We start from the raw sequence: 23,649 nt of genomic DNA, 5'->3' as shown, positions 1-23,649 counted from the left end.
AAAGTTCTAATAAAATAATTGTATTCCGACCAACCTCGATCTCTTCACGATCCTTCTCCGATCAATTCGACCGCTACATGACAAATTATCGATGTCTTCTCGAGTAACTGGCTTCTCGATCTTTACTCGAATATTTTTCACATGTTAAAAATTCTCGGTAGAAAGTCAATTGTAATTTTTATTTGCGATCTCATTATACTCACATGTTAAGCATAAATAAGTTGAAAAACAACAACATTAAACAAAAGGACTTGCACTAAAATCAGTGGTTGAGAATAAAAACACTAGATTTTGGTAATCACTGTAGAATATAGGTAAACCAAGACGATACCTTAAACTAAGACATCACATCATGTAGAACAGACAAATACATTATTTTTTAGAATTGTACGGGGTAATCTGTTTGGTTAATTCTGATCCCATATCTAATTTGTACTGAAAATCAGCAAACTAAAATTTTACCATGTAATACAATATTCTAGAACTACATTATTGTATAACATGTTATATCATATAGTTTTAGAGATTTTTTTTTAACAATATTCATATCAATTCTAAGAAGTCAATGTCATATTTGTTTTTAATTCGAACAATCGGTAACAAGCTTTCGGAGAATACCATTAGACGATGAGCATAATTTGACGAAGACCTTGACGACCTACATTGCATGTGTACATATAAAGATGGGACCATTTCCTTGCAACCTGCTCATATCCGCCTGGCAATGTAAGTAGAACTTTTTATATCATAGGCAAAAACTTAAGAAACCAGATATGTATAATATATATGTGTGTGTGTGTATCGTGATTTTTAAAAGTTATATGTAGAAATGTATGTACAATCTGACTGATGTATCTAAATAAACCTTTTGAAAATATGATGTAAAGATAAATATTTATTAACGTTTAAACGATTAAGGAACTAATATTCCGAACTGCTAAATCAAAATTAATTTTGCATGTTTCCTTATTCTCCACATGCTTTTTGTTTTATCTTTCCTTTGCCTTCCAATATTTGGGTTGATCTTCCTGACGAAGGTATATTGTTGGTCCATACCACTGATGCTGTTACTCATTAGTCAACTCAAAATCCAAAGCATACAAATTGTATGAAGCCTTTTTCTTAAATTCATCGTTGATATATTTAGAAATGATTAAGAAACTAATATTAGTTACATAGTGTGCTAGTGACCTAATACGGTATATATGGGGTCAGTAAATTCCATATGGGGTGAGAGCGAAGCTCGAATCCCCATATGGAATTTACTGACCCCATATATACCGTATTACGTCACTAGCACACTATGTAACGAATTTATCTTACCGACTATCTTAACGTGTAAAATTAAGACTAGTGATTCTCAAAATGAGCAAGTCTTCAATACTGTTAGCACTAAGAAAATACTTCCATTGATCCTACAAAAACAGATGCCAACAATAACGACTTGTAAGGTTTAAATGTGTTTTATGAATTTATTTCGATCTTAATCATCAATTTCTTCGTCTGTTGGAACTTTTAAGATTTTTTTATCAGTACCGTTTTGTTTTTTATAAAGGGACATAACACCATTACTAACCGTGTATGAAATAAGCCCCGCCCCCTTCTTACCTAATAAGGAATATAAAGGGACGTAACTCCAATACTAACCGTGTATGAGATAAGCCCCGCCTCCCTACTAACCTAATTTCAAATATACACGGTTTGCACGCGGACGCTTTTAACCAATCATATTCCTGGAAATGTATAGGAGGTAAGATAATGTTCCTTATTCACATATTTTGGGTTTTATTCTTCCTTTTACTAGTCCATACCACTTCTGCCGTTCATTGATACTCAACTCAAGAGTAAAATTACTAGTAAACGAGTTTGATAATACCCTTTTTTAATTCTTCGTTGATATATATTAGGAAATGATTAAGAAACTAATGTTTCGACTTCTTGAGTCAAAGTTAATCCTAGATGAATTGTGCCTATTTCTTACTCTTAACATGTTTTGGGTTTTATTCTTCTTTTGCTTTCAAACATTCAGGTTTGAGCGTTCCAGATGAATAATCCAAAAAGTTCTTTGGACGCATGAAATTAATTAATTGTTAATGTTTTTTACATGTACTAACACTGGTCGATACCACTGCTTGTGGATTATTAGTCAACTCACGAATAAAATTTTACAAGATTTTTAATATCGTATTTCTTAGATTAAGAAACTAAATCACCAAATCCCTGATGCATGAATTTGGTTAGGTATTTTTTTTTTGTCATATAGATCCTTGCGTGGTTTGGTTTAATACATCATAAGCTTTCAAATATTTTGGTTTGAACGTTCCAGATGGAGGTAAAATTTTACCTCTTATGTCTGTTTGTTTTGTTCATACTTCATTGTCAATATAATGGAATTTGATGCGACTGTCATACAAGTATGCGGTTTAGCTACCTATAATACCAGGTTAAATTCACCATTTTCTACATAAAAACACGAAACACGGCAACACGAAATAAATCTATTGATTTTTTTCATATGCACTTACCACCACTGGTCGATGTAAATAGTGGTGGACTGTTAGTCAACTCAAAAGTCAAAGCTTACAAGATTTATAAAGTTTTTTTCTTTAATTCTTCATTAATAAGTTAATGAATAATTAAGAAAACCCTGAGGAAAAGTTGATCGTAGTTGAATTTGGATAGGGCCTTTTTATAATATATCTCTTCCCTCGGTTTGGTTTTATACATCATTTGGTTTCATATATTTAATGTCGAGAGTTATTGATGATGGTCAATCCAGAAATGAACTTCTGACGCACGACATTGATAAAGTGTATTTTCATTCAGTTATTTCGCTGAACAAAAATGATAAAGTAAATGCTTCGTCGGTTGGTTTTCTTTTTATACAGTTGACAGTGTAACTATCTTTGTAGTTTACAAAAAGTTTTAAAAACTTTTGTCCAATTCCATATATTCCTATAGTTTATAATTGTAATATTCCATTGCTATCTATTTACCTCTTTTCAATATTAAAAACTGTTAAACTTAACACTTTCTTAAAGTTTGTGCATATAGGGGAATGTCCTAATTTTAGAAAAATTAGAGCTAAATATGTATGTAACTATAGTATGTGTGGAACAATGTAGGGAGAGGATATAATTGTATGCAAATATGTAAGTTTTAATCGTTTTAAGCTAAAAGTTTCTAAAAACGTGCTTAGTACAAAGGAAAATAAAAACAAATAAAAAATAAAAAAATTTAAAATCAGAAAGATGCTTAAAATTACGGGGATATGCTAATTTCAAAATTATAAACCTAATAAACGCTTTGTTGTACGTCAGGAATGAGCATTCAAATATTTGCCTGGTGAAGGTAAATCCAGAAAAGCGCTTCGAATGCAGGAAATTTATAACGTGTTGTTTTCATTTAGAAAAAAAAACACTGGTTCGATGTCTCTGCTCGTGAACAATCAGTCTGCGATGGTCTCATCTGCTCAGAAGTCAGTACTGACATGTTTAATAACAAAATCTGTAAAGGTTCTTATGGATATTTACTGACTTATACTTTTATCTTGGCAAATATAATTATACCTAAATTGTTATTGTCTTTAAATAATAATACATTTCAGTAAGTTTTGGTACTCTTAGATTGGTGCTTTGTATCTTTTGTCTTTACGCTAGTTGTTGTTTTTATGCTTCGTTACAATCGGATTAGTCGAGTAAATTCAAACTATTTTTTAATTTTTTTTCCTTGTGTTGTGCTGTGGAACTATTGTCCCATGTTAAGGGAGGATTGAGCACTCACAAACATCACCGCACTTTATGTGTCCCTGTTCCAAGTCAAGAACATGTAATACAGTTGTATAATGTTCATCAAGCAATGTAATTTCTCTTCTTGTTATTTACATCCATGGCGATATTAAAAAAACTTAAAAGTATCTTATATCATTAACATGTCACGTTGTTTATGCTTTACTATGAAAGGACCGTTTCGTCTATATGGATTTGAGTGCAAAAAAAAATTATTCGTAAGAATAGTTGGGAAGATTTACAAATATATTTCAAAATATTTGAACAGGCTTAAGTGAATAGTTATCAAAAGTACCAGGATTATAATTTAGGACGCCAGAGGCGCGTTTCGTCTACATAAGACTCATCAGTGACGCTCATTTCAAAATAGTTATAAAGCCAAACAAGTACAAAGTTGAAGAGCATTGAGGATCCAAAATTCCAAAAAGTTGTGCCAAATACGGCTAAGGTTATCTATTCCTGGGACAAGGAAATCCTTACTTTTTCGAAAAATTCGTTTTGTAAACAGGAAATTAATAAATATGACCACATAATTGGATATTCATGTCAACACCGAAGTGCTGACTACTAGGCTGGTGATACCCCCGGGGACGAAACGTCCACCAGCAGTGGCATTGACCCAGTGGTGTAAATAGTTATCAAAGGTGAATTTCAAATTTTATACTCAACCATTAATTGTTGTGATTAAGACAATATGGTAATACTTTTGTATTTATTCATTAATAGTGATGGTCGAAGTTACCGTGTACTTGTCTATTATATGTCAAGAATATTTCAGTGGTATTCTCACTTTGAAAAGGTCAGGTTAGGGCTTATTTTGGTCTAAAATGTCAAGTACATTAAAGATGCCAAAATTCATAAATTTGAAAAAATCTATCAGATATGCCATAAAACGTTATTTTTCAAAGAATGAACACAAGTGCGACCATTTCTATTTTAGACAATAACGTCTATGAATTAGCACAAATGCTGAAATTGTTAAGATTCAGTTATTTTGCATAATATAATGATAGTAGTACCTGATGCATATGCATTGCATTGTCAATATTTGTGTAACAAAAGTAATTTTCATCCCACTAGATAACTAAAAGTTTAAATGTTAAATGAAGATTTGAAATGCTTAATTTTTGGCCCGAAAGGAGTCTTACCGGGCTTTCTCTTTTGATGTCACTATTATAAGTAGATCAGAAGAAATAGAATATGTTAGGGTATAATCCTTTTTTTAATTTTTAGATGGGAGACAATCTTACAAGGAAGACATTGTGGTCTCGGTTGGTTTTTGTTCTTTTAACATACCATTGGAAATGTGTTACGGGAGAGTTTGCTGATGCCACTATAGTGTCAAGTGACAAGTAAAGCACAGTTCTTTCTGGATATGTCTATTATAATCAAAGTACTATCACGTAGCTGTTTGACAGTGTCGTCAATCTAATTTTAATAACGATGACTGAACCTTGCTCCTGTAAAACACATCTCTTTCTATTGATTTAGACATCCTAAGCTATGCTCATATTGCACTACCGGTAACTATCTTCCATTGTATTCTGTCAATTTCATGCATGTAGCTCCAGTAGGGTCTGTAAGGAGGCGAAATATACCAAAGCGATGTCCAAAACCGGAAGTCGAAAACACCATAGCAAAACCGACGAAAAGACAAATAGCAACAGACAAAACACAATGTAAATTACAAAAGACTGAGTAACATGAACCCCACAAAAACCGGGAATGAACTCAGGTGCTCCAGAAGGATAAACGGAACCATTCCCACGTACAATAGTCACCCGTCTTCCAGAATATAGTATTAACTGAGAGATATGTACTCCATATGCAGGCGCTTCGGGAATGTTACTACATAAAATATGGAAAGTTAACAATTGGGAATTTGAATCATCTCTCTTGTCGTAAAATTTTGTTCTCAACCCATTATCATCGTCAATTTGTAGATGAAAGTGAAAAAAATATAAAAAGACATTAGATACACTTGACTGTAACTTTTATTTACATTCGATGTGATCGATGCGTTCAACATGGTCACCTTACTGTGAACTATTCAATGATACTTTCTATAAGGGGTTATATTAAGTTATCTTTTATCAAAGTTTTATTGTTGTTTATTTATTCATGAACTGTCAAAATTATTCTTGGGGTAACTGCGAAATATTTTCAAATATATCCGGACAGTCTATCTTCCCGATTGTAAGCACTGACCTTATTGCAGCAAATTAAGTCATCATTCATACTAAATCCGATTTATACACGTTTCAATTTAAATATCGGCAACACCATATTTCAGCTTCTGATTTACACAGAAAATGTGATAGCAACTGAATTCTGGTTGATTTTCATTAAAACTTTATAATATGAAATGTGACTATTGTACAATTGTTATTAATTTTTTGAAGTGATGTGTATAGCAGATCTATTGCAATCATGTTAAAATTTCACTGTTACTGACATCTTTTAAATTAAATCATGTAATTTGTTAATCATTTAGTGAAGATCTCTTATATGGAAACTGTGTAATTACCTTAGTCGTATTTGACACAACTTTTTGGGAAGTTTTGGGTCCGCAATGCTTTTCAACTTTGTACTTGTTTGGCTTTTTAACTATTTTGATCTGAGCGTCACTGATGCGTCTTATTTAGACGAAACACGCACCTGGCATGTTTATTGTTAATTTTGATGCATGAGCTTAATTTTTGTTATAATAATTTGTTTTGCATTATTGAACACTACCATTACTTTCAATTCGTTGTTGACTCCCGTAAAAACATTTACTTAACAATTTTATGAAATGAGATGCGCATTTCAACAATCAACATATCTTCATTGATGATTGATGCCGAATCATTAAAAAATAAAAAATAAAACTCAATAATAAGCGGTGAAGAGCGGATACAATTAATAAGAAAGTGAGTTTTCCTCTAAAATGTAATTATAACTGGTTAAACAAATTAGATGCATGAGCCTGTGTCGCTCATCTTGGTCTATATGCATATTCAACAAAGAACACTCTCCAACTGTGTACATAAGAATAGAATTCATGACAAAAAAATCTGTTTTAATGATCTTGTAAGTTTATCATTTAACCTGTTTAGTTTCCATCTTCTTTAGTTTTTGCTCAAAACACAAAAGAGGATATAAAAGTCCTCATTTAAGGGCAATCACTCCTTTGAAGAATCACAGTCTACTTATATTTTGAAAGATTATAAAATTTACGAGAAGTTGTTAAAAATTGACTATAAAGGGCAATAACTCTTTAAGGGGTCAATTGAGAATTTTAGTCATGTTGACTTTTGTAGATCTTACTTTGTTGAACATTATTGCTGTTTCCAGTTTGTTCCTATCTATATGAAATTCAAGATAATAACCGAAAACTGCAAAGTTACCTTAAAATTACCAATTCAGGGAAGGCAAACCATCAACAGATTGTCTGATGTGCCTGAAAATTTCAGCAGATAGAATTTGATCTGATGATTATTTTAAGTTCACAGATTTGCCCTTAATGCTTTTGTTTCAGAGATATAAGCAAAAAAGCATTTTAACCTATGGTATTTTTTACGCCATGGCGGCCATTTTTGTTGATTGGCGGGGTCATCGGATACAATTTTAAACTAAATACACTAATGATTTGTTTTATTTGGCCAAGTTGTTTCAGAGGAGAAGATCGTACGGTGAAATTTCATCAACATCAATATTAAAGACACAGACTCACGGTCGATTTCTTATTTTTGAAAATGTCACCATTATTGCACCTTCTGTAAATAATTTATATGAAAAATGAGTTAATGTTTGAAAAAGGAAATCTTTAAGAACAGTGATTAACAGTCACTAATCAAACGTACTCGAAGAAATGATCGAAATGAGTAAAATCGAAAACATTTGTGTGTGATTTAACTGTTAATGACATACTACAAAAATCATGTATTGTATTGAGAGCAAAGTAAGTTGTTGACATTATCAATATATATATATATCAACCACGCTGATTGATAATTTAACATCAATCATTATACATCTTATAACGTTGCCAAAAAACCGTCATATGCAGTAATTACTCAGCTTTTTAACTGTTCAATAATAAAGCATTGTGTGTAGTCAATATTAATAGAAAAAAACATAGTTGTTAAAGATATGAATTTTTTCCAGAAAATAATACTCGCGGGATTCTTGCTTTTTTGCCAAACTTTGAAATTTTATTATGTCTTGTCACAGGCCCCATAAACGAAAATATATCGGCATTTCTTATCATTTTGAACTGCAATTTCATTATAAAAATGAATAAAAATAAAACAGTGAATTGTTAATTCGTTAAAAAAATTTAATAGAAATATAGCACTTTTAAAATCAACCTAAAAGTAAATGAATATAAATATAAAATGAAATAATAAATCAATTACATGTAGTGAAAGTGAAATTTAAAATTTTTTTAATTTTTAAATTATTTTAAATATCAACAAAATTGACACATATAGCATTGACGACTGAACATTAACATACAACTATCCTATAGTACACTCTGTGATGTTCTGTCGGTCTATCCAAAGTGAGAAACCATTTAGAAATACGTATTTTTCTAGTAACTGGTTATTGACATATAGCAGTTACATTGACTTTCTGTCAAAATCTCACCTTTCTATATTTATCAGTTTTGAAATAATTGATAGACCTAGTACTCTTCAACTCCAGTGGGCAAAGTTGACTAAGCAGGTATTGTTCCCTAAAGTTGGCCATAAACTCCCACGATTTCAAGTAGGACATTTTCTTTAATACTCGGAATTTTTAGGAAAGTTCATTCTTGACATTTGACATTGATATAATAGGAATTGCAACGTATGACCAGAAAAAAACAGAAAGGGCTCACTTTAAACGTTTAAATGCTTCATGCAAGTAATATATTAGGACGGTGGGTGCAATAAAGTCGTTAGATTAGTCTCTTTCTAAAAAGAAACGTCACTCGCCTTTAATGATAAACAAGTAAGCGCTCGTAATGTTCTCCATGTGCTTTTAAGATGCATAAAATGAAAAAAAAATGCATTATGCAATCGAAAGTGGTTTTGTGTCATGATTTCCTGAACCATAACCAGTCTCAAACAAAATGACGATCTTTCTTTAATACAATTAATAGATTTTCAAAGAACGTCTAATTTCCTTAAACTTTGGAAGAATTAGGTTCTTTTTGTTCTTGCTACAAGGTATGAATGAACAAAACAGAAGGATTTTCTACTTGCATCAAGAACAATTATATAAAAAAGAAGATGTGGTATTATTGCCAATGAGACAACTATCCACAAAAGACCAAAATGACACAGACATTAACAACTACAGGTCACCGTACGACCTTCAACAATGAGCAAAGCCCATACCGCATAGTCAGCTATAAAAGGCCCCGATAAGACAATGTAAAACAATTCAAACGAGAAAACTAACGGCCTTATTTATGTAAAGAACGAGAAACAAATATGTAGCACATAAACAACGACAACCACTGAATTACAGGCTCCTGACTTGGGACAGGCACATAAATAAATAATGTGGCGGGGTTAAACATATTAGCGGGATCCCAACCCCCCCCCCTAACCTGGGACAGTGGTATAACAGTACATCATAAGAACGAACTATAAAAATCAATTGAAAATGGCTTAACTCATCAGATGGACAAATATACAAGTGGACGTGATATGAAAGTTATGTTTAAGAAAGAAAAACAACACATCATAAAGTACATAAGAAATGAAATTTTACTAAAATAGTCAAAAATGAAAAAGGAATGCACCGCAATATCCCAAAAGGTATTCGGAGAAATAAATTTGAAATTTCATTTGTGTTCTTTCAGAGACTCATTGGTAAAATTGATAGTTCTTGTTTTCTCTCCTTACGTTCTAACAGTGTCTGCCACTGAAGTCTTAATATCAAAGGCTCCGCAGACCGTTGAACGGTTTAGTAAAGATAGTTATAAATACATGCAAACTATTAGTTAGACGGCAGAAATTTTAGGAAAATCTCTTCTCAACAATGGAGATACATTTTTCAAATCGACTGGAAAAAAAACTGGGAAAACTTGGTAAAAAATTAGAAGACGTTTCAAAAGAATTATTGAAAAAAGGGACCGAAGGACTAACACATGCATCTAAGCAAATAACTAAAGGCATTACAAATACGTTAGAGGGCACCCAGAAAACAACGAAGCCACTCATAAAAGAAACTGTTAAAATTTTGAAAAAGGTGGAAACAGTTGCAGAGAACGCTGTAAAGAATTTGGGCAACGGCATTTCTAAATCGCTATCAAATACAGCCAAATTATTAGGAGGTGCTGTAAGAAGTATACTTCAAACACGACTCCCCCGGATATCTTTTTTTTTTAAATTCCTTTATTTCCATCATTTGCTTGTTACATTGTCTTCAACAAGTCCAAGCTCCTTGTGAAGAATACATATAAATTTCAATTCTATTATATTAATAAATAAAACATCAATCTAATAAATGTTTCTTAACATTAACTAAAAAATTATCTTCTTTTAACTTCTTTGAATAATACATTCGTTTTGTAAATTCTCTAATGAATAGACAAAAAACATCAAGTCTTTTCATTTTCTGATCAGATACATAGTAGGATTTATAAATTGAAAACCCAATAATAGTTATAAGAAAGTTAAAGCCAAAGTAATATTTATCAGATATTTTATAGCCAAAAACAATATCTCTCAATGTGAAATCTTTTTCTATATTTACTTTTTGCAATAAATTATGATTTTTTCTCCAATAATCGTGTAAAAAAGAACATGTCATAAAGTAATGTTGATAATCTTCTTCAGTAAAGCATTTGTTACATAAATCATTGTCTGTTACCTTCCATCTAAATAATAACTTTTTAGTAGGTAAAATGCTTTGTAAAAGTTTCCATCGATACATCTTCAATTTATTTTCTTCTAAATAGTGAAAAATAAAGTTGTACAATGGTTTCAAATGAAATTCTGTCTGTAATGGTAATACCTTTAACCATACATTTATACCAATAGGTTTCACAATTATTTTCTTTACTAATTTGTTATATAATAACTTTTTTGACAAAAGAGAAATGTCAATATATTTACCATTTATTGACAAACATTGTCTTTTTACATTGACTATACTTTTTGTTGAATTCTCTGATCTAAGATATTGTAACCAATCTTTTGGAATTGCTTTTTTTAGGGATGTCAACTCCGCTATCCAGTTGGATTTATTTTCAATTTTTTGCAAAATTACGTCTTGTGAAATTTCACCATTTTCATTTAAAATATCATTTACATAAATTAAGTTACCTTTTATCCAATTTTTGAAAAAAAGACATTTGTTATTAAATTTAATGTATTTATTTCCCCAAATAATTTGTTTTCTGATTTCGTAAAAGGTTTTTGGTATATCTGTCTGTCCTCCTCCTAATTTCATCCAGCTTTTTAATACATTTTTATAAAATATTGGAATATTAGGTAGATATTGATCAACTTTATTATAATCCATATTCATATAAACTGCTAGGCAATTTTTCCCTGAGCATTGTAAATAATTTAAAGGTATAAGTTGCCATCTGGCCCTATCTGTATTTAAGATTCTACCTATCCATGATGCTTTTAGTGATTCAAAGTGACTTTCAATGTCAATCATATTCAAACCCCCGTTTTCATAACTACCAATCATCGTATTTCTTTTAACTTTATCTGGTTTGTCATTCCAGATAAATTTGAAACATTTTCTTTCTATTTCTTTTTTATATTTTTCTGGACATACGCATGAGCTAGCTAAAAAGGTAAAGAGTGGTATAATCAAAGATTTGATGATCATGATTTTACCTAAAATAGTAAGATTTCGCTTTTTCCAAAGTGTAAATAATTTATCCATTTTATCTATTTTATTTTCAAAATTTAATTTCTCACATTCTTCATTATTATGTCCAAAATAATAGATCCCTAAAGCTTTTACAGGTTTATCTGTCCAGTTAATATTTGCTATTTTGTCTTTACTATTTTTGAGTTTTCCTATCCATATCCCTTCTGTTTTATTTTTATTTATAATTAATCCGGAATAAGATCCGAAGATTAAAATTTCATTCAATGCTAGTTCGATATCATTTTTATCATTAAAGTTGTGTCATCAGCTAATTGGCTTATTTTAATACAATGTGTTTTTCTATCAAATTTTATCTGAAATCCTTTTATATCTTCGTTATTTCGAAGTCTCAGTGCCAATATTTCAACAGATATGACAAAAAGTAGAGCAGATAAAGGACACCCTTGTCTAACCCCTCTTGAATTCTTAAACATTTCTGAAATCCGACCAATTATTAATTATACATGTTTGAATATCAGTATACAAAGTTTTAACCCAATTTTTGAATGATTCATTGAATCCAAAGTGATCTAAAGTATCTAACATAAATTTCCATTCAAGTGTGTCAAAGACTTTTTTAAAATCGACAAAAACAATAGCCCCTTCTATATTATATATATCTGCATAATCTATAATGTCCTGTATTTGCCTTAAATTAAATCCAATGAATCTATTTTTTATGTATCCAGACTGATCTGTGTTTATGAGTTTTGGTAAAACTTTTTTTAATCTTTGAGCTAGTACATGGGATAAGATTTTAAGATCGACATTTAATAATGCAATTGGTCTATAATTTTCTAATTTTAATGGGTCCCCCTTTTTGAATATTAACGACAAAACACTAGAACGCTGAGAGTAAGTCAATAAATTATCTTCATGACCCTTATTATATACTTTAACAAGTAGATATTTAAGCTTCTCCCAAAACGTTTTGTAAAATTCTACGGTTAGACCGTCAAGTCCAGGAGACTTGTTTAATTTCATATTTTTATCGCTTCAGAACACTCCTCAAGCGTTACTGAACCATCACACAATAGTTTTTCTTCATAATTTAATTTATTTTCTAATTTTGTATTTCTAATGTATTCTTGGGATAATGTATCATTAGGATTTTGTGATGAAAACAATTTTTCATAGTAGTTTTTAATTTCAAGTAAAATCTTATTTTGATCTTTATAGACATTGTTTTTTTCATCTAATAACTTATTTATAGATTTCTTAATTTGCCTTTGCTTTTCAAGTCCAAAAAAATACGCATTATTTTTTTCTCCTAATTCAATCCATTTTTCTCTGGCTCTAATTTGTGCACCAATGGCTTTCTCATCATAAATCTTATTCAATTCTGATTCCAAATGTTTAATACGATCATCCAAATTAGAGTTTAATAAATTCAATTGGTCTCTTTCAACCATCTTTTCCTGTAATTCTTTTTCTAAGGTGTGTGTGACTTCTCTTTTGGTTTTTGCTTTTGATTTACAATATTTTACAGTAGCTTCTTTAATTTCTAGTTTTATCATATCCCAAAAAATCCGACAGTCTGTATCTCTATGTTGGTATTGATTTAAAAAGTTAGTTATCAAATTGTTAATTAAGCTTTGATAATCTTTATTTTCTAAGACAGAGTTATTTAGTTTCCAAAACCCACGTCCTTTTTCTGACGCCCCCGTTTTAAATGTTAAACAAACGCTCAGATGATCAGTATACTGAATCGTTGCCGGTTTAATTTTACATGTATCTATCCGAGGTCTTAAATTGCTATCAATCAATATTAGATCTATTCTACTCGCCTGCGATTTATCTTTTCTCCTCCAAGTAAACTGTTGTATATTTTCATTCATAACTCGCCAAATATCAATAAGATTGTTATCTTTTAACAACGATTTCAAGCTTGATACTGGTTTATTGTTTTTGTGATTGCTACTTGCACTTATATCATTCTATCAATATTTTTTAATGTTTCATTAAAGTCTCCCCCAATTATTGGGATTCCAATACCATTTTCTTTCACAAAGAGATCCACCTTTTTAAAAAATGACTTTCTTGCAGTTGTGATGTTTGGTCCATATAAACAAACTATTGAAAAAATCGTGTCATTAATTTGGATATTTAATAAAACAATCCTTCCATCTTTATCTGTAAAATGATTTATAATCTCATACTTCAATAAATTGTTTATAAATATCGAGACCCCCCTGCTTGCTGATGTACCATTACTGCAAAAGACATCAAAGTTAGTTTGATTTTTGATTTCATTTTCAATATCTAAGTCTATATGAGACTCCCCCGGATATCTTATCGTCTTCCACGAGTACAACTTCCTCGAGTACAACTCCCTCGAGTACGACTCCTTCGGGTATCTTTCTGTGCTCCACGAGTACGATTTGGTCGTGGCTAACGAGATGTAAAGAAAGCAGTTCGTGATACTGGTTGTCCCTGTTCTTTGTGTGATCCTTTCTAGGACGGAGTTTCTGATACGGAAAGGGCAGAAAGAAGTATGTACTCTTCGATATTGAAGATAACATTTTTTTTATGAATCTCCATCAGAAAAAGAAAGTTAATTGGGGTCATATTGCAATCAATTGCAACTATTTAATTTCATCAAAATAAAATTTTATCATTGTTATTGTCATTAGTTTTGCATGCTTTTTCAAATAGTCTTAAACGTCTTTTCCAAAAAGACTGCATTTCTTAAAATGAACTTGAAATATACAGTGTACACTACATCAAAGCTTAATCAATATCTAGAAACAGATAAAAATTGGTCGGTTAAAAACTAAACTTTACGACAAAAGAGTTTTTACAATTTTAACATTTGAACTTACATATCATGATTGCATTACCGTTATGGAATATCAGGGTAACAGATAACTTTTAAGACGTTTCATTTGCCACAACATCTTTTTCTTGATTATGATGTTATCAAATGGGCATTCACTGTTATTAAAAGGTTTCATATCACTTAATCGTTAGCTTTTGTGTAGTGTTTGTTATCATTGATTGTATTATCATCTTTTTTCAACATTTGTTTTAACAAATCACCAAGTTCAAGATCCAAACATAGGTTGTCTCAAATTGTTTTCAAACACTACTTTGAACTTGTTTTCTCATAGAATAGTTAAAATCAACAACTGCTCTAGTAAGGGGCTAAACCTATATACGAAACACGAACTTTATACAGAATATATTCAAAACTTATATATTTTAAGAGCTTGAGTAATTCACGAAGTAAAATGTACTATCTCTGTGTCAATACGATAGGTTTATTATATACGTCGTAAGATAACACGTAAGGTGTATAGATTCAAGGAATTAGGGATATGTAACACCTAGATACTAAACGAATTTAAGCCTTAAAGGACTGCGCCTCTGTGATACAAGTTGAAGATTTCCCGGATTTGAAATTTAATTATAATTAAATCGTGTTAACGCTCACAAGGTAGCTAATAAACAAAGGGTTCCATGTGTTGAAGTAGTAATTATCCCTTTGTAAGTTTTACTGACACCATCACGAGTTGGTTGACGTTATGGAATATCCGTTGCAAAGATGATAGCTTATATTTTCCTAATGACGTAACTAAAATCCCGTCGCCTTTTCACAAAATAGACCTACATGATTTGACCTATTACCGAGTTTGTACTAACATGAACAACACAACGGATGCCACATATGCATCAATATTTGCATGCACACAATATCACACAGTGTTTTAGTAGGGTTCGTGCTGCTCAGTTTTTCTATGTTTTTTTTATCATTGTTTGTCCGTTGGTCTATTTATTTTTCTTGTCGTGGCGTTGTCAGTTTACCTTCGACTGATGAGTTTGAATGTCCCTCTGATATCTTTCGTCTCTCTTTAAAATCGTTTTGCCTCCAAATCATTATAAAAAATTACTTACTTGTGTTCATACTTATCTATGTATAGTTTAATTATTTGTTTAATAAATTTATTATGTTATATCAATTAAAGTTGTAATAGTAAACAAAGATATGTTCTCATGTGGTATCGTTTTTTTTTTTATCCTTCTGAAAGTCTTACGGACTCCTTGTATCATAATTAATCCCTAGTTTTTGGTGGGGTTCGTGTTGCTTATTCTTTAGTTTCGATGTTGTTTGGTGTGTTCTATTGTTTGTCTGTTTGTCCTTTTCATTTTAAGCCATGGCGTTGTCAGTTTATTTTCGATTTATGAGTTTGACTCTCCCTCTGGTATCTTTCGTCCTTCTTTTACCTATTTTGGAATAGCTGTATTATAGATGACTATTGAAATGTTCCAATTGTCATAGCATCAATCCTAAAATCTGCAATTGAGACATCACAAAATGATATTATCACCGAATTCGTGCCTTTCATGTGCATTACTTCAGTCACCGGGACCAAAACATCCTCCTTTATATGTGGCAACCGTATGAAGCTGCATCGGTTTACTCTACCTGAGCAACTGATATCACCCCTGCTCTTGGTAGGGTTAATGTTGCTATGTCTTTAATAATCTATGCAATGATTTTTATGCTGTTTTTTTTTCTTTTCGATGGTTTTCGTATTCTAGAAATGATGTTGTAAGATTTTCTTCGACCTACGTGTTTTTTTTTATTGTTTCTATGCTATCTCCCGTCTGTTATTTCCTACAGTATAGTCTATATTATGTGCATTAGGGGGTAAATGTATGCACTCCGCTTACACTTCTAATAAAACAAATTAGGTTTTTCTCAGATATTACATTATCTTTAAGTAATCAGAGATTGTAATTTTATTTTGCAGTTTGCGGATCCAGCTACTTCTCGTATCAAAATGAACTGGTTTTGAAGTCTAATGATTTACTCGCCATACATGATTTTATATTAAATAATACACTTGTTAAAAAAGTAAATAATAATGCTATTATAACATGCATAAAAAAGTTGTAAACAGGAATTGCCAGAATTACCGCACAGTTCAGCGAACATAATCCACGACAAATACACTAACCCTACGAAAAAACAAATGTACAGACAAAGTAAATCATCAACGAATAGTACATTATTCAAGTAGCCTGACAAAAAGTCATGCTGGAGTAAATCCAAGATCTAAATCAGGATGAAATTATGATCGCTACAAAAATCATGCAAGCTAAGAAATTGTTAACTCTAAGACTTGCTTTGCTCATATATATCCACATATATATAGTTTCATATTCCTTTTTTTGGTGTTTGATAACTTCCCCCCGAACCATCAACTGTCTGCTACCTAAATGTATACATGTATTATAATTTAGCTGAATTAAATAAATTGTGTATGAGAATTATAATAAAGGAGAGCTAGTACAAATCCTTACTTAATTCATAGTAAATATTTTCAAATGAATTATAGTTTCAGAAATTGGAATTATGTATTGTTATTGAGACGATTATTCATATATATTTTTTTTTTCAGATTTTTATGGAGAAATCGTCTGTACAATACATCAAAGAAGGGTTCATCAACGAAAGGTTCACCAACGAATGGTTCTACCTAACCAATTCAAGAATAACGTTTTCAGCTCCAAGCGGAAAAGAATTATATTTAAAAATTACTATAGGGATGCCGTTAGTTGGATCGACATCTTTAAATACTACAGAAATTGCGAGTATGGAAGGGCCAAACGTTTTCAAGTTACTGAAAATGAATGTTTGAAAGCCTCATTAAAACTGCATTATACAAACATGATATGTGTTGTATTTTTATACGGTTTGATTTATATCATTATGATTGATTCATTGGTGTTTAACGACACTTTCAGCATTACTATGATGTTTCGTGGTGGTCAGTTTTTGTTGGTAGACGAAGTTGGAGTGTCAGGAGTGAACCACCAACCTTTGGTTGGAAAACTAATTAAGATTGGAGTCGTGCTCACCTGCTTAGTGTAAGATAGGAACTCACAACCTCAGTCAGTATTCTACCACGGAGGCCCTTCTACATCATTTTGATGACGTATATTATACAAACACACTTGTTTTAACAATGCAATTATAAAACGATTACTTTAGATAACTTTTACTCGCCAAGAAGGAATTGAAGTACGAGACAATATATTTTAAAATCTTTTAAGGAGTTTTCTTATTTCATCTTCAATACCTAAATAAAGTATGGTACTATATGCTTCACATAAAGATACCAAAAGGATTAAAAAAAACATCACATGTAGAAAACAAAAATGATAACATCATGGCGAATAACACCACCAAAAGTCCACAAAATTATTGTTAGAACACCATAGATTAAGCAACCAGAAACGTATCAAGCACAAACTCCTCATGTACTGAGCTGAGGTTCTACAAAAGGTTAAGGAGTCCACGATCCTTTGCTAGAAACTTCACTTTGCTGATGTTAAATATTTATTATTGGTTGATATGTAGCGTTCAGTAATGACACATTCATGTAGAAAATAACCCGCACATTAAACTAAATCACGATGGTATAATCTTTCGAAAGGATGACGTCAATTTTATGATTAAGAATTCGTTGTTCAACAACTTCTTTTTGAGTTCATAAAGCACATCAATGAAAATATAATCCAAATCTAACGGACGCCATCATGAGTTGATTGACCGTTATGGAATATCTGTTTCACAAAGGATAACGGTATGTTCCAAACTACAATTCCGTCTCATTTTCCCAGAATGTCTCCCGGGTTCGTACTAGCATTAGCAACACAAAGGAAACAACATACGGAGAATGATCTGTTTATCCTTCCGAAGCACCTGAGATTCCCAAGTTTTTTATGAGGGTTTTTTTTGCTCAGTTTTAAGTTTCTATGTTGTGTTTTGTCAGGAACATCTATGTAAGATGTACTGATCCCAGGTTTTGTGTACTATTATTTGTCTGTTTGTCATTTTCTTTTTCTTTTTTATAGCGTTGTAATTTTAAAATTTGTATTTAAAGCTTGACATATTTTAAAACAGCTGTATATTGTCCAAGAACACAGGGTAACCTTTCGATCTGTTGATGTTGAGTTGTTGGATTGCTATTTTACTACCTCAATACTACTCGACCTCGAATTTTATTTGGCATTTGTACCTTTTTTAATTCGAGCGACTTTGTTGAGTCTTTTATAGACGAAACGTGCGTCTGGTGTTCAACATTTAAATCCTGGTATATATGATATGTTTACGTATACAGATCATATCATCTCATGTTATCAGATTGAACTCAATCGGTAATTTGCTACACCGTAAGATCAATGAACCCCACGTGACTGGTTATTATGAATATTTGAAAATAATGATATAACTAATTAAAAAAGTACAAACAAATTTATATTTTTTTCCTATCGAAGAACATCAATTCACAAAAACTTATAGAAACATTTTAGTTTTCTTTAAATTTTAGAATTTTAAAATGACTGAATTAAAGACAATAGATATAAAAAGATGTAGTATGAGTGCCAACCAAGTCATAATTAGAAAAAAGTAAACCGATATAGGTCAAATTACGGTTTTTAATACGGAGCCTTGGCTCAGATCAAACTGCAAGCTATAAAGGGCCCCAAAATTTTTTAAACCTTTTAAACAGGAAAACCAAAATTCTAATCTATATATATGAACCACATCAACAAACTATAACCACTGAAAATGAACTCATCATAGCTACCCGGATTAAAATTTTATATTTCCGTCAGACGGGCATTTCGTCTACAAAAGACTCAACAGTGACGCTCGAATCAAAACATGTTTAAAATGCCAAATAGAGTACAAAATTACAGAGGATTGATGACCATATATTCCTGAAAGTTTTGCCAAATACAGGTAAGGTAATCTATTCCTGAGGTAGAAAAGCCTTAGTGATTCAAAAATTCAAAGTTTTGGTAACACTTAATTTATAATTATGAACATATCAATGATAACTCAAGTCAACACAGAAGTGCTGACTACTGGGCTGGTGATACCCTCGGGGAAATAACTCTCCACCAGCAGTGGCATCGACCCAGTGGTTGCAAATAAACTCATCAACACAGGTTACTCTGAATAATCTACACATAATGGATAAGCAGCAACCATATGTTTATAACCTTTTATCAATAAGTCTTATAAAAAAGGGCGAAAGATACCAGAGGAACAGTCAGACTCATAAATCGTAAATAAACTGACAACGCCATGGCAAAAAATGAAAAAGACAAATTTAACAAATAAAAATATATTGTAAGGAACCGAGAAAGATTTGAATGACAATTCCAAAATCTGTTTGTTTTATGAATAATGTTACCAAAAATTTTGAGAAGGATAATTGTTTCGGTAAAAATTATGAGGATGAATCAGGATTGCTTCGAGAAAATTCAGCGTCTTAATATCCGAAGGAACTGTTGAAATTATCTATCAAGATGTGTTCCGTTTAGCTAAGTCGTTTGCCTTAAGAAAAATTGTTACTCCATGCATTAACTTTAACTCTTAACTACCTATTCTATGTTACAATAATTCAAATCGCACACGGACATAGCTTGCTAAAGTAGGCACATTTTATTTTTATGTTTGCTTTTTAATGCTAAAAAAACTTTGATGTTAGTTTCGTCTCCATAATGTTTTACTACGAGTGCCAAGTTCTTGATAATGTAATAACTCAAGGCCTAGATATTATCTTGGACTGTCACTCTGGTATCTTCGCCCCTCTTTTATGGTCATGTTCAACGTGGTCAATGAAAGACCACAACATTATTAAAAAAAGAGAAGTAAGAATTTTCAAAAGAAGAGGCCAACATAAATCGTAATATCGTAAAAAAAAAAACCAAAAGAAACAAACTTTTCTCAAATACAAATCGCACCAGTCATTTTAATCAAACAACTTAGATTAACATCATACTCAATACAAATTGTAGTTAAGTCTATGAAAACGAACCTAATACTCCTTGTCCACATAGATATGTGTCCATATTTGCATACCCTTAAAAATATGGGATTATCTTTTTTGACTAACTCCGTTCTTAGAAGCAGGTTCTGTCTTGTTGAATGGTGCTGGAGTTTAGAGCTAATGGTATATCTTTTCTGGTAATCGATACCACTATAAGTTTTATATCGCCCAAATCTAGAAAAAAAAGATGAAATTTATGCTTTTGTTTTTAGATGTAGTTGTTCCAAAAAAATAAAAATGAAATTTACTGTAAAAATCAAGGCTTAATTGTATAAAAAAATCTAGTGTATTAAAAAAAAACGTTTTCTTATTTTAATTGGAAGTGAATTTGTTATTATCTGAGTTATATACCTGTTCCAAGTCAGGAATATGACAATTGTTATAATCCATTTCATGTGCTTGAGCTTTTGATTTTCCAAATTGGTTACGGACTTTCCGTATCAAATTTTCCTGGGAGTTCAGTATATTTTTGATTTTACTGTTTATACATAAAAAGCAACCATAACGTATAAATTTTGTTTCAACTATTATTCCATCTGTGTTTTCTAACCCTGTTTAGAAAATACCTTCATAATCACATATACCCATATACAAATTTGTATGGGTTCCGCGGAACCCAGTGTCTCGCCTACTTTTGCTGTTAATCACGCACTCAACAAAAATGATGAATATCAATAGAAATATTCCTCTCGATACCATCTTTTGATAGTTATAAGCTTCTCTCCAAGTTTGGATAGGTTAAGAATCTTAAAAATGTTTTAAACACTTTAACTGCAGACTGTATGTAATGTTAACTGGAAGAAAAATTAAGTCCATTTATACGTAATATACGGGGAAAATGATTTTTTTTTTTACAAAATTTACTTCTGAATACTATCTTATGATTAGAAAAATGCTTCTGTCCAAGTTTGGTACAAATCCTGGATAGTTAATGAAAGTTATCAAAATTTCTTAAAAAAAGTCCAGTACCAAGTCAGAAATGTAGCAGTTGTTTTCGAATAGTCCGTTTATATGTTTGTTAGTGTGTGTTTAAATTACAGTTAAGTGTTTCTGTTGTTTTGTTGTAATTGATGTGTTACCTTCGGTTTTAGTTTGTAACCCGGATTTGTTTCCGCTGAAACGATGTATGCCTATTGAACAGCGGTATAATATACTGTTGCATTTTTTAAGCCCATCCTGTTCGACTTTAAGACATTTAAGAGAAATGCCATTATAATTAACTAGTACGTGACTCAGTTTATATAACTGTTGATGGCGTTAGATTTTATTTCTGTCTCATACAGTCGTGCGTGCCCATAATGGGACATGTGTTTTAGTTGACTAATGTAATACTAGTTTCCTTGTGAGGAAGTGAAACACATTGTAACATATCTAATCTAGTTTCCTTAGTTTCTTTTTAACTAAACAATGCAAATCAAATAGATTGTGGCAATTTATCAAAACTTCAACTAATTTTTTCTACAAATTATTTGCTATGAGATTATTATTTTCTGTTTGTCGAAAGTCTGACTGAAATCGAAAAATTCAAATCAATTTCTTTGTTTTTTAATTTTGTAAGTGTAAATCAAAGGAACAAATAAAGAATTTTGCAGATTAAGTTAAATTTAGATGAATTTTAGCGACTAAAAAGGTTAATTATTAATTCATTACTTTAGTGATAAAACCAAACTGGATAAACCAAAACTAAAGTAATGTACGAGTATCACTTTTATTGACAATTAAGTACAACAGGATACAATACAAATACAAGTTTTCGTCTAAAAAAAACAATTCGAAACGAAAAAGGAGATGACAATACGTATAATTTTATCTTAGTATCTTATCTTTTTTTTTGTTGTTAACTCATGTACATTATATTTGAGAATCAAAATTTAACGAATAAGTTTTTGGAATCGGTTTCACAAAAAGACTTACGACTAAGATTGTTCGTAATTATAACTAAATTGCTCTTGACTTACGATCAATTTTAGTCGTCCGTTTTTTTTTTGTAAAATCGGGATAAAACATTTTTCTCGGATTTACATTGTGTATATATTTCATTGGATATTAGATTAATGTCTTTGTTTACATCTATAAGAATTTATTTTTCAATTTAGCAAGAGTAATTTGTTAAATTTAGTAAGAATATTTTTTTACTGAGAAATTATTCAGACTAACAATGATTTTATGTTAAAATAAATAAATGTTATTAGACTGAAAGTGTACTGTTCAGACATTATTACTTTGTATTTGCCATTGATTTGTTTATACCTACATTTGTTGACTCGGAGGTGCGATGGGGTCGACAGGTGAAAGTCACACCCACTGCGACTATATCAGAAGTGTACAAATTTGACATGTTTGATGTCCAGTGTTAACAAATGTCGTCAAGCAGAAACCGCAAAATTATTCATTGCATTTACACGAAAAAAAAAACGTTCTTAATTACTCCAATTAGTTAATTGAGAACTAACATGTCACTTCATATCGTCCTATAATTTTGAGTAAATTTGCATGTTGCAAATGTTTATTTACATTTTCTACATTTACAAGTAAAAATCTGAGCGGCGCTTTTAATTAAATGCAGCTAATCAAAAATGCAACCAATGGACATCATTAACTCGTGAATCAAAAACTACGAATTAATATGTCAAGGGTGAAGATGAGGGGACGGGATCAAAACCCTTGGATATGGTAATTGAAATTGATTAGTCATGTGTCATTGTGCTTGATAACATTTAGAATCTCGTCTGGCAGCACCAAAATCGACCTCTCTGTAATTTCATTAGGGAGCTAGCATTCGATGAAACGTTTTTCCCAAAATAGTTGAATTTCACTGCATGCCCAAATAAAAAGAATTTGTACCATTTGAAGGTATGGAATAATTAACTGAGGTATCTTTTTTTTAATCGATAACTTGTTTAATCGATCACTGCAATGGTCATGAAATTACATTAACTGAATGAACTGATTGCTGTCCTAAAACGTTATAACTGATTTAGAGTCTCTTTTCGGTAATAGCTTTTATTGATTACATGAAAAACATACTCCATAAGTTAGAGCCATAAATGGAGTTTCATCAAAAATCATAGCAAATATATATAATCCGAGTTGACTCGTTTTAAATGACCAGAAACGACAATCCCATGCTATTCAGCTTT

This window comes from Mytilus galloprovincialis, chromosome 3 (assembly GCF_965363235.1).
Source record: "Mytilus galloprovincialis chromosome 3, xbMytGall1.hap1.1, whole genome shotgun sequence".
NCBI classification, from domain to species: Eukaryota; Metazoa; Mollusca; class Bivalvia; order Mytilida; family Mytilidae; genus Mytilus; species Mytilus galloprovincialis.
Note: the sequence above shows the minus strand (reverse complement) of the source record.